This window comes from Orcinus orca, chromosome 11 (genome assembly GCF_937001465.1).
Source record: "Orcinus orca chromosome 11, mOrcOrc1.1, whole genome shotgun sequence".
Taxonomy (NCBI): domain Eukaryota; kingdom Metazoa; phylum Chordata; class Mammalia; order Artiodactyla; family Delphinidae; genus Orcinus; species Orcinus orca.
Genome location: NC_064569.1, coordinates 61,503,966 through 61,516,970, shown reverse-complemented (window position 1 = coordinate 61,516,970; position 13,005 = coordinate 61,503,966). Strand labels below are relative to the sequence as shown.

Below are 13,005 nucleotides of genomic sequence, written 5' to 3'. Positions count from 1 at the left end.
CAGAACTCTACTTCTTCATCAAATCAACTCTCATTCTCTCAGACCAATTTTTCTACTATTCCAGCATAACCCCCTAGCTCTAACACTCTACTTCAAAACTTTCATCACATGCCAAATAAAGACTAAGGTCCTAAAAAAGGAACCCAGGTATATTATTCTATTATTCTCAGATATCACCTTTTCTTATACTCCTTCATGCTGAGGGCTTGTTAAGGCATCTACTATTAGGTGAATAAAGAACAATAGGGCATTCTAATAAAATGTAAATCTGCTTGAGTAGTTCTAAAAATGTCAACACCTTAAAGAAACTAATGTTTATATAAAAATTTAATTAAACGGCTTTATAGAATATTACATCCATTTAAAACTTATATGCTATGTGCAATTTTCTATTTAAAATACAAAATTTGTTATGCATAGTCAGCTTCCTCAATATAGCACTAATATACAATTACTTCTTTTATATGAAAACAGAAAAATTGAGCATGTTTGGTTCTACTACCATCCGTTCAAATTTCTATGATTCTGATATTTTTCTCTTACAGGCACACACACATAAATGAAAGGATAAGGCGTAACAAGATATTTGGAGAGAATTAAATCCTTACAACAATTCTCTCTTGGCCACTGATATTTAATAATACAAATTTATGGTATTTCATTGGAGAAAAAAGTCTATTATCTTTAGCTCACTCTAGCCATTTAATCTATGTGGAAAATTCCAAAACTGATTGGTTTGAACCATACATTTAGAAGACTATCAACAATATTACTGAATATTTTCAACAATAGGGAATTTAAAAGTTTCACAAAAGCAAATTCAGCTTAGTATATAACCTTTCCTTATGAAAATGCCACCACCAATATTAAAATACCACCGTAATAATCATAAATCCACACTTGCAGAAGAAAGAAAATAGACATCAGTCTTAAGCCGAGATTCACAACATATTACACATACTGCATATAATTTACTAAGTGATTTTTTTGAGAGATTGTTCTTGGACTCCATTAAAATAGAACTGGTTGGGCTTCCCTGGTGGCGCAGTGGTTGAGAGTCCGCCTAACGATGTAGGGGACACGGGTTCGTGCCCCGGTCCGGGAGGATCCCACATGCCGCGGGGCGGCTGGGCCCATGAGCCATGGCCGCTGAGCCTGTGCTCCGCAGCGGGAGAGGCCACAGCAGTGAGAGGCCCGAGTACCGCAAAAAAAAAAAAAAAAAAAAAAAAATAGAACTGGTTAAATACGAACACAAGCAGGTATAGTATATTGGGTGTATACAACACTCTGAATAATTGATGAAGCTAACCAATACATAAGACTTACCCAATTTAATTTTTTAAAACTGTTCTATTTAATTTCTCCACTGAACTCCAGTTCTCAACTTCTCTATGCTCTATATTCAGTGGAGCAAGTTAAAAGAAAGACATTTCTCAGATCAGTAGCACTTCCTTTTTTTCTAAATTTTTTCTGATATTATTCTCCCCTACCATAAGGAAAATAACCTTTTAAACTTTCAATTCTGACTTTTTCTATAGGTCCATAAGACATCTGAAGGAAAATAAAAACCCGGCCATAGTTTACAAGCAGAATGAAATAAAATGTCCAACAAAACATGTACTGAAAGTCTGCTATAAACAAAGTCCTCTACAATGTACTGGGACCCCAAGCCAGGACAGGATAAAGCTAGTGCAAAGTTTAAGAGAGTGCCAAAAAACTCAATAATCAAGATTTTTAAAATCTTTTAAAAATCAAAACAAAACAAATCCTAAACATAAAGATTTTAAATATAGACAGCACTAGTATTGCTCGTTTTCCTTTTGTGTCAGGCTCCACTGTGGCTTGAAGCAGTACTGCAAACCAATATGCAAATACCAAATATGGTTTCTTGCCCTCAAGGCCTTTACAGTCCAAAATGGAAGGACAAAGTAGATAAGAAACATAAGTCAAAGATTAGAAGCAAGAGCTAAGTTAAAACTTAAATAAAGATAACATGAGGGCCAAAAAGTAATAATATAACTTTAAAAACTATTTCAATATGAAAATCTGCTAGGGCAAACTGCTATTATTTTTTACTAAGGACAAATAGGTTGCTTTTAGAGACAAATAACAAATATTCATTAAATAAAAAAATAAATCTCTTTTTAAAGCTTACTACTGTAATGCTTTCATGTGAATTTAATTTTATTTTTATCCCCAGAGACCTGTTATTATATATAATGATTAAATTGTATTCTCAGTTTATCTACCGTCCATTTTGCCCCACTGACAGTGCCAAATGTGATCTTCCAATGTACTAGAAATCAGACTTTTTTTCCAATAACATTTAAAAATTAAATGCATTTGTTTTATCACAATTATATGGTTTTTATTTGTTTACTTCTACTTTTTAGTAAGGGAAATATGATTTTTTTAAAGATGGCTTTACATATATCCTTAGAGTAATTTTCAAGAGGTACAGTTATTCCCACTAAAAAGGTAGAAGAAATGGTGTTTAAGCAAATCTCCAACCTGTTGTACTATTTTTTTTTTTAATTAATAACACGGGGCTTCCCTGGTAGCGCAGTGGTTGAGAGCCCGCCTGCCAATGCAGGGGACACGGGTTCGTGTCCCAGTCCGGGAAGATCCCACATGCCGTGGAGCGGTTGGGCCCGTGAGCCATGGCTGCTGAGCCTACGCGTCTGGAGCCTGTGCTCCGCAACGGGAGAGGCCACAACAGTGAGAGGCCCGCGTACCGCAAAAAAAAAAAAAATTAATAACACGGGCTTAAATTCTTTTTCTCACTTTTAATCACATTGGAAACTGATTCACCTCTAGAACTAGTACCCTGCCAATCTGACAAATGACAACACTCTCTATCAAGATAACCACCATTATCACTAGGCCTAGGAATGACAGTTGTGATTTTTAAACTTTAAAAACATAAAAAATACCGTGTTAATGTAAATAAATATATCCTATAAATGTATAGATTATATTAATTTTTTAATTATAAATTTGCTATTATACATCAGATAAATTTTCAACATGTAAATATTTAATGACACTAAAATCCTATAATTTTTCCTTGATTTTAATGGGAACCAAGATGCAATTTAATTGATATCTCTGCCAAGGAAAGTAATACTAATTAAAAAATACATATGTAGGTCATTGTAACTTTTAAGAGTGCAGTAATTCCATTAGAAGCAGCATGGTATAATAGAAAAAGTCCTTGACTGAGAGGCTAATGAACTGAAAGTCTGCCATTCTCTTACCTAGGCTACAACCCGGCAAGGCAATTAACTATGGTAGGATTCAGGTCCCTCATCTGTAAAAAGAGGGGGATGAATAAGATCAGCTTAGAGTTCTACTCAGGTGCCTCAAGGACCAACATCAGGGCATCAAAGAGCTTGATAGTTTTAGCTCCACTCAATTCACTCCCTTCTTAAACAAAGCACTTTGTTATTTAGCCTCTTTTTTAGATACTGGGGCTTTACATAATATTTCTTTAATAATAAAAAAAAGATTTAGCTCCTTTTTAAAAGTTTAAAAACCACTAGATTAGAAGTCCTCCAAGATCCCTTCTAAGGCTAACATACAATGATTTTATATATTGGAATAAAGAAATTACAGCCACTGGAAGGATCCTTAAGGTACCTAAATTGACAGCCAAAGGTTTTTATAGCCCTAGGAGCTGCTGAACAGAACTAGAAGGAGAGAAAAGCACCTCCAAAACCTGCTGCTCAAGTAGCAGACAGGAAGGAGAAGAGCTGGGACAAGCTCAGCTGCCATACACGGCTGCTAAGAGAAATCAATACGATAAAACTCAAACTTATACGGCAGATACAGGCAAACTCTGGATGGCATATCAAGATGATAGACTCCATAATACGTGTTTATTCACATGCCTGGATGGAATTATATAACCAATAAACTAGTGAGCAAGTGTCTGTGTGCAATCTAGTTAATACAATCTAGTTAACTTTTAAAAAATACTAGACCTATTAATCTTTAGTTTACATTCATTTAAAACAAAGAGGGGGCTTCCCTGGTGGCGCAGTGGTTGACAGTCCGCCTGCCGATGCAGGGTACATGGGTTCGTGTCCCGGTCCGGGAAGATCCCACATGCCGCGTAGCGGCTGGGCCCGTGAGCCATGGCCGCTGAGCCTGCGCATCCGGAGCCTGTGCTCCGCAACGGGAGAGGCCACAACAGTGAGAGGCCCGCGTACCGCAAAAAAAAAAAACAACAACAAAGAAGGAGGCAGCACTGATCAAAGAATCCTCTATGGCAGGGGTCTCCAAGCCCCGGGCTGCGGACTGCTACGGAACTGGGCCACCCAGGAGGTGGAGAGCGGTGGGCGAGGGAGCGAAGCTCCATCTGCCGCCCCCATCGCTGCATTACTGCCTGAACCATCCCCGCACCAGGCCATGGAAAAACTGTCTTCCACGAAACCGGTCCCCGGTGCCAAAAAGGTTGGGGACCCCTGCTCTATGGCACAGTACTTTATTACCAACCAAATATAGATGTTTAATAAGAGCTCTATAAGAAAAGGTGCTCCAAGAATCGGTTCTATGGTAGAGTATATCTGAAAGAACAAACATGCAAGAGTAAGTTCAGGAATATTCAGAAAGAAGGGTAAGGGCAGGGACTTGCCCTGCCATTAATTATAATACATCAGAAAGCAAACTAAAGAAAAAATAGGAGTACTGCAGTGATAAATAGGGCAGTGGAATAGAGCTTTAAGAATGAGAATTAGAATCAGGAGGGAAAGACATATTATTCAGTAAATGGTATAAATGGACAACTGGCTAGCCATCTGGGATAAAAAAAAAATTCAACAGGCTCCAACACAGAAGAGTGATGTGCTTGGTAGAAAGACGCTAACAAATACAGCCAAGGATATAGTTTCTTTAATGGCGTATGATGCTGAAGCTTGTCTGAAAAAGCAGGGCCACACAAAGCAGAATTCAGAGCAGCATGCTCCCAGGTGGAAGCTTCCCAGGTCAGCAACACATCCCATGAGAACATACAGGTAGATGCCTCTACTATTCTCCTGGTGAGAGAACCATGCACCCTCCTGTTCTGGGGAGGCTTTGTGCCACTCTGGACTCTCCTGACTGTTCTGGAGACTCTGACCGTATGTCTGGTGCTCACCAGGTCTAAGTAACTTGTTCAAAACAGCTCTAGGACTTACCTGAATGTTTAATGAAAGACCAGTTAGAGTGAAGATCAATTTCCCAGGCTTCCTAGAGAAGTGACTACCCGGCAGGACCGGGCCTCAGTCAAGGACTCTTCCTATAAGATTCCCATCTCACTCCTTATATTAGATAACCTCCAGTCAGGTCAAAGATTTAAATATAAGAATATCAGTAATAACAGTCCTAATGTTTAAAAAAAAAAAAAAAAGCTCTGAGAAAAGCATGAGTAACAACACATTGAAAAATGGGCAAAGAATATGAAGATAATTCAAAGAGGGCAAAATACAATGGCAAATATAGGTATGAAAAGATGCCGTAATTCTCAATATAAATGCATTTCCAAACAGAGAGAGAGCACAAAGTCAATTCAATAAAATCCTAGGGCACATACATGTTACCTACAAGACACATGCTACCTGCCTGCCTTTGGTGCATTAACCCATAAATATACACAGGTGAATTAGCAAACCAGTAGGGCTTAACCATATGACTGTAACTTGCACTGTGCAAATGTCTGCTGTCAGGTATCATTCTAACAGGTTGGACTCTAAATCAAGAAGCTAATTGCATTTAATTATATAATTTTGAGCTTCTCAAATTTAATTCCATTAAATGTATATGATGAAACTAAAACAATATAAAGTGTTGTTGACAAAAAGAAAGAAAAAAAGTCTCTATACATAACTGACTCATTTTTAAGTCCTAGCCAAAACTGATGAGCCAAATGTGAGACCTTCTTAAAACCTAGGTAGTAATGAACTAAATTCTAGGAATACCATAAGGATTTTTAAAAAGGAATATATAATGAGAGGACAGCATAAGCATTAAGCATATAACTAAATGAACAAAGAAAGATAAGGAAAAGCAGTAGCCACTACAAAATTATAAAATAACTTTCTTTTAAAACGTATTTAATTAATAGTGTCAGCAAAGGGCACTACACTCAAGACAGAATTTCTTACTAATCTATTTGATGTACCCTCTTTAAGGGAAGATTGGACAAAAATGATCTGGTGATATAATGGAAAGATTTCAAATCAATTTTTTCAGTAAGTAAGAAGTCTCTGCTATATTATATGCTCTGCTGTGGTCCCCAATCCCTGGCTAACAGTATGTGATTTTTGCTTTTAAAAAAGAGAGGCCAACTTGAGGCATAGGTAGGTTCTCTTTATGCTGTAGGACCACCACTGTCTCAATCCAAACTATCAAATTCACTTTGCTTGCTTCCAACAAATTTTAGACTAGGAAAATGTTCATCACCTTCTAGCTTCACTAAAAACTGGTTTCACTTCATTTCCTTCTAGTATTAATCTATATGTATATACATACTTGTAACAATATACATAAATCTGGCACACTTTTTTTCCTTCCACAGACATTTGATGAACAAATGCCTACATGTATATTTTTCTCCCTCTCCTTAAAAAAAAAAAAAGAAAAAAAAAACTTTATTTTTAGGATTATTTTTATTTAGGATAGTTTAAGATTTACAAAACCAGTACACAGTTCCCATATTCCACACACCCAATTTTCACTATTATTAACATCTAACATTAGTATGGTACATTTGTTGTTATTCAATCAATATTAATACATTATTAACTGAGATCTATACTTTATTCAGATTGCCTTAGTTTTTAGGTAATGTCCTTTTTCTGTTCCAGGATTCCATCCAGGGTATCGCATTACATTTAAGTGGTCATGGCTCCCCAGGCTCTTCTTCGCTATGACAATTCCTCAAACTTATTTTTGATGACTTTGACAGTTTTGAGAACTAGTCAGATATTTTGTAGAATGACCCTCAACTGGGATTTGTCAAGGGTTTTTTTCACTATTAGACTAGAGTATGTGTTTTTAGGAAGAAGTGTTATTTTTTAATTTAACCTAATTTTGCAAATTTCCTTCAATACTGCTATACAATCTTTATTTGCCCAAATATTTATATATCTTTAGTCTGTAATCACAGTATTCATATATTTTATATTCTTCCCTTTTACATTTCCTCTTAGAATGGCTATTATTAAAACGACAAGATATAACAGATGTTGGAGAGGATGTGAAAAAAAGGGAACCCTTGTACACTGTTGGTGGGACTGTAAATTGGAATAGTCACTATGGAAAATAGTATGGGGATTCCTCAAAACATTAAGAATAGAACTACCATATGACCTAGCTATTTCACTTCTGGGTATTTACCCAAAGAACACAAAAACACTAATTCAAAAAGACATCTGCACTCTTATGTTCACTGCAGCATTATTTACAATAGCTGAGACATGGAAACAACCTAGGTGTCCATCGATGGATAAAGGGATGAAGAAGATGTGGTATATTCGTACACAATGGAATACTACTCAGCCATAAAAAAGAATGAAATCCTGACATTTGCAACAACATGTATAGACCTTGAGGGTATTATGCCAAGTAAAATAAGTCAGAAGGAGAAAGACAAATACTGTATGATTTCACTCACGTGTGGAATCTAGAAAAATAAAACAAAATAAAACAAAAAAAACTCATAGATACAGAGAACAGATTAGTGTTTACCGAAGAGAAGGGGACTGGGGGGAGGTGAGCAAGGGGTGAAGGGGGTCAACTGTATGGTGATAGATTATAACTAGACGCCTGGTTTGTAGTGTATACAGATGTTGAATTACAATGCTGTACACCTTAAACTTATATAATAATTTTAAAAAACAAACCAAGAAAAAGGATAACTTAAAAAAAAAAAAAGAATAAATGGATGGATTTTTCCTCACTACAACAAAATACTTCCTTTAACTCATTTAACATTTCTTCTTTTTAACCCATTATTGACCAGGGGATTTTTGTAGAAACTAACGCCTGTGGCCTTAATACATTTCTGGTCAAAAACGTGTTAACTGGAGTAAATTCCTAGAGAGAGATTCTTAAAGGGTATGAATATTCTTATGGTTCTTGATACAATATCTAAATTGTTTTTTGCAAAGGGACTATATTTATAATCCCACCACCAATATCTGATTAACCATTTCTCCATAAACTCACTGACTCTAGGTGTTGTTTTTAAATTATCCCTTAATTTAAATAGAGTAGATAATACTTGAACTCTCAACCTTAAATATATTTTCCTATTCTATTTCATCTTTTGAGAATTACCTGTTCCAATCCTTTGGCCATTTTATTCTATTTTGGTCCTGAAATTTGTTTGTTTAATGTATTTGAATCTGATTTTATGTTTAGAGAAGATTAGATACTAACCTTTTCATACTGATCTAAACACTTCTGTTCCATTGTTAGAGCTGTTATCTATGCTTTTGATATATTTCAAGGATTATACTTTTATAATCACGTACATTTTTTTCCTTGGTCCTGACTTTTATATTTAAATACTACCATAGCACTTGGACGAAGACAGGGTCGCCGCTGCAGCGGAGCCTCGGGCCACGCACTCCTGCTCCTAACTTACCGCTGTTCGCTCTCGCCAAGGAACAAGTCAGTCAGGAAGCTGTGCCACAGCCATCCATGGCTTTTAAAGATACCGGAAAGACTCCAGTGGAGCCCGAGGTGGCGATTCACCGCATTAGAATCACCCTCACCAGCCACAACGTGAAGTCTTTGGAGAAGGGATGTGCTGACCTGATCAGAGGTGCGAAGGAAAAGAATCTCAAAGCGAAAAGGACCAGTTCAGATGTCTACCAAGACTCTGAGAATAACTACAAGGAAAACTCCTTGTCGTGACGGTTCTAAGACTTGGGATTTTTTCCAGATGAGGATCCACAAGGGACTCATTGACCTGCACAGTCCTTCTGAGATTGTCAAGCAGATCACTTCCATCAGTATTGAGCCAGGAGTCGAGGCTGAAGTCACCAGTGCAGATGCTTAAATCAACATTTTTAATAAATTGATAATCAGTTGTTAAAAAAAAAATACTACCATAATCATTAGTGCTACCCATCAAATAGTTCCAGTTCTTTTCCCAAGCACATGGTAGTTTTGTACGTCCTTGGCCCCTGGAAAATTAAGTAAGTCCAAGTGATTGACTTTTTTCTTTTAACCAAGAGAATATGAATAAAAGAGACATGTTGCTGTCAGAGAATAGGTTTTAAGAGCCAGTATGCAATTCCTCACTCTCACTTCTCGTCGGCCATGGAAACTGGCAATGTTCCAGAGAGCAGATAATCAATCAGTCTGGGTCCCAGAGCAGCCATAATGCATGTGTAGCAAACCACTGACACGTATGCCACTAAGATTTTAGGGTTGCTACTGCAGCAAAACCTAGCTTATCCTGACTACTATAACTCTGAGAGTTATTCTAGTAAGTAGTATGCAGACGGGGACCTATATAAATCATTTTCATTGCATTTTGGAGCTGGTTATAAGTAGTATATGGGAGTACTACTAATGTTCAGATTTACCTTGTATCTAGCCACATTGTTAAAATTATAATCTCTAATTTTTTATGATCTCTTTGAATAGTCTAAAAATACAATCAAATCTGAAAATAAGTGTTGTCTTTCCTTTCATGGCATTGGCAGAAACATCAAATGCAATTTTACAAAAAAATAATGACAGTACATCCTTATTTCCTTATTTTTTTTTCCATTTTAAACAGGCAATGCCCTTACTGTTTCTCCATCATTTATAAAGTTGTTAAGTCATCCTTATTCAAATCCATTCCAGAGAATGAATAACATTGCATTTAGATACAAATGTCCACTTGACCACCTTTTTCTGTCTTGCCTCTACAATATCCTCTTAAAAGGTCTGCCTACACTGCTGTTCCAATCACTCCCCTGCTTAAAATCCTTAAAATCATGCATATAGAGTAAATGAAGAACATTTCAGCAGTCATACAAAATCGCATGGTCTGGCCCCACCTTACTTTTTCCAGCTTTAATATTCATCATTTCCTTCCAAGCATCATACATGTTTATTTATACCAGCCATTCCAAGTACAGTCATGTACTTTAAAAACCTCAGTACCATGTTGCTCATGTTAGCTATTCTACTCAGAAGGCACACCCCATCTCAGGTTTGAAAGACTTTTACTAATCCTTTAATTCACACTTCAAAAGTCACCATAGTCTTCCTTGTTTCCTTCAGGTAGAGTCAACTGCCCTGTTATCTGTATTCTCACTACTACGCAAACAAATTATTATAGTACCGTGTGATGGGATATGTGTTAGTTCCCTATTGATCCTGTAATAGATTTCTACAAGATTAGTGCCTTAAAAGGACACATATTTATTACATTATAGTTCTGGAGATCGGAAGATCAAAATCAAACATCAATATCACAAAGGGTCAGCAGAGCCATGCTCTCTAAAGAGGCTCTAGGGGAGAAGCCATTCCTTGCCTCTTCTAGCTCTGGTGGCTTCCGGCATACCTTGGCTTGTGGTGACATCAGTCCAATATTTGAGGCCAGCATCTTCAAATCTCCCTGGTCTGCTTCTTAAGGGCTATTCCTTCTGTATGTGTGTTCAAATCTCTGTCTGCCTCCCTCTTATAAGGATACGTGTAATTGCAATTAGGGTCCACCTGGATATCCAGAGTGACCTCCCCCATCACAAGACCCTTAATTTAATCATCCCTGTAAAGATTCTTTTTCCCTTATAAGGTAACACTTACAGGACAAGTTTCAGGGTTTAAGATTTGATATTTTTGGGAAGCCATTATTCTGCTTACCAGAAGATGGGAATAAAGGTGGAAAAGTGAGAAGTAAAGAGGCAAAGTTAATATTACATAGGCTAGGTGCTGTTTGTAGTTTTCTCTCAGCTATCAAACATCCTCAGTCATTGGCAGTATCTACTGTTGCCTCTCTCATGTGGGGCATTTTGAGAATTCTGCAATACTCTCTCCTTGACCAAACTGCAGTCAGACTCCTCTGATCATTCTTCTCAAATGGGCCTTGACCTTGCCTCCCATCCTTACTGGGACTGCATAGTCCAGCTTTAGCAAGAATCCTGCTAAGTCAGTTTACAGAATTTCCTGTCCTTGCTATCTGATCACCCTGGCTTGCCCTCAGCAAGAATCCTGTTAAGTTGGTTTAGCAAGAATCTCCCTATCCTTGATGTCTCCTCTTAGTATTTTCCCTCCACTGATCACCCCCACCTCATTCTGCCTGTTGGCTATAAATTTCCAATTGTCCTTGCTGTACTCAGAACTGAGCCCAGTTGTATACTGAGGGGCTCCTTTCCCTTATTGCAATTGTTCCTGGATGAAATCCATTTTTACCATTTTAACTACTGTCATCTCTGGTTTTCTTTGACAGAACCTCCCTCTGTAACATTCTCTGGCGCAGAAGAGACATTCTTCAGCTTACCTCTAAAAAGTCCTCAGCTCCTATGTCACTGGTATAACTTTGAGGTTGCTTCTGCCCAGCAGGCAATTCTCTTTGGTAAGTTTCTTTCAAGATGGCTGTAGCCTGTCTAGCCTCTAAAGTGTTTGGTTGGCCCAAAGGAAACACCTTTAATTCAACATCACTGGACACACAGAGGAAGTTGTGTGTCCTGGCTCTTCCACTGTACAGCTATTTTATATATCGCTTACCTTTACACCTCCCCAGTAAAGCAGCAGCTGCCCCCAGTCTCTGGGCCATCAGTAATTCCAGGGGACCCAAATCACACTTTTCCAAGAATTCTCTAACACTCCACTCAGACAGCATCCTAGGGAGGCCTAACTATTTTCCACAACCCAGCAGACATTCAGCCAGAGAAGTATTTTTCCTCCTGAAAAGTTCTCCAATCTTTCAGAGAAATTGTTTGCAACCCACATGGAAGACAATATAAACACTACAGCACTCCCTCTTGGGTTGATAACTCTTCCAAGAATCCTTTGCTCCCACTTAAGTCTCTCTTTATCTTGTACCGACTAGAGGTAATAGAGTTCCAGTACAAATCACAGCCACTTTCCAGCAGGTTCAGCACCTCTGCTTATACTGCAGGGCTCCTTTGTCAACTACTGTCCTCAATTTTGAGCTCCAAGAAAAATGCTTAGGTGACAAGAAAAAAATCCCACTTTACATCCTATTATACAAAACTGTATCTTAAAATACTTAGTATTTTTCACTTAACATTATGTTTTTGGGGATTTACCTGTGCTGAAACATGTAGTTCTTGTTTATTTAATGAAATTATTAGACAGTATTCCATTACATGAATAAACCACATACATTCCCCTACTAAGAGACTTTTTTGCTACTATAAATCATACTGCAATGAACAATCTTATACAGGTCTCATCTGTAAAAGTTCCTCTAGGGTAAGCACCTAGTATTGGAACTTCTGGATTAAGAGATTTTGAGTATCTTCTACTTTACTGTCATTAAAATACTTTCCAAGGTGGCAGTACCAACTTATACTCTCACTAGCAATGTATGAGTTTTTCACTATACTTAGATTTACCAGACTTAATTTTGGAGGAATCTGGTGGGTACTAAATTATATCTTGTTTTGACCTGCATTTCCCAGAAGCAAATTGAAAAAAGTTAATTTAGGTAGATCAACTATATCAATGCTGCTGAAAAGTCAACAAGGATGAGGACCACAAGTTAACCACTGGATACAGCAATATAGATTTTGTGTTGCTTTGCCAAGGTAGAAGCACATGCCAGACTAGAACTGATTAAAGGAAAGATGGAAGGAAAGAAACTGGGAAGAGCAAGTACAGGCAAATCTCTTGAGGAGTTTTGATACAAAGAGCAAAGAAATAGGGCAGTAGGCAGAAGAGAAGTGCAATCGAGGAAAACATGGTGTGGGTTTTGAGATTTTTTTTTCAGGATGGGAGAAATGACTGATAGTAGAAATGATCTGGTAGAGTCAAAAATTGATGAGGTAGAAGTGT

At 37.4% G+C, this 13,005-nt stretch overlaps 1 protein-coding gene and 1 pseudogene across 2 annotated transcripts in view; one reads left to right on the top strand and one right to left on the bottom strand.

Moving 5' to 3' along the window:
* ZDHHC17 (zinc finger DHHC-type palmitoyltransferase 17) overlaps positions 1-13,005 on the bottom strand; it is a 136,365-nt gene that overhangs the window by 99,758 nt on the left and 23,602 nt on the right. The window lies entirely within an intron of this gene.
* Positions 8,568-9,123, top strand: LOC101277346 (40S ribosomal protein S20-like; annotated as a pseudogene).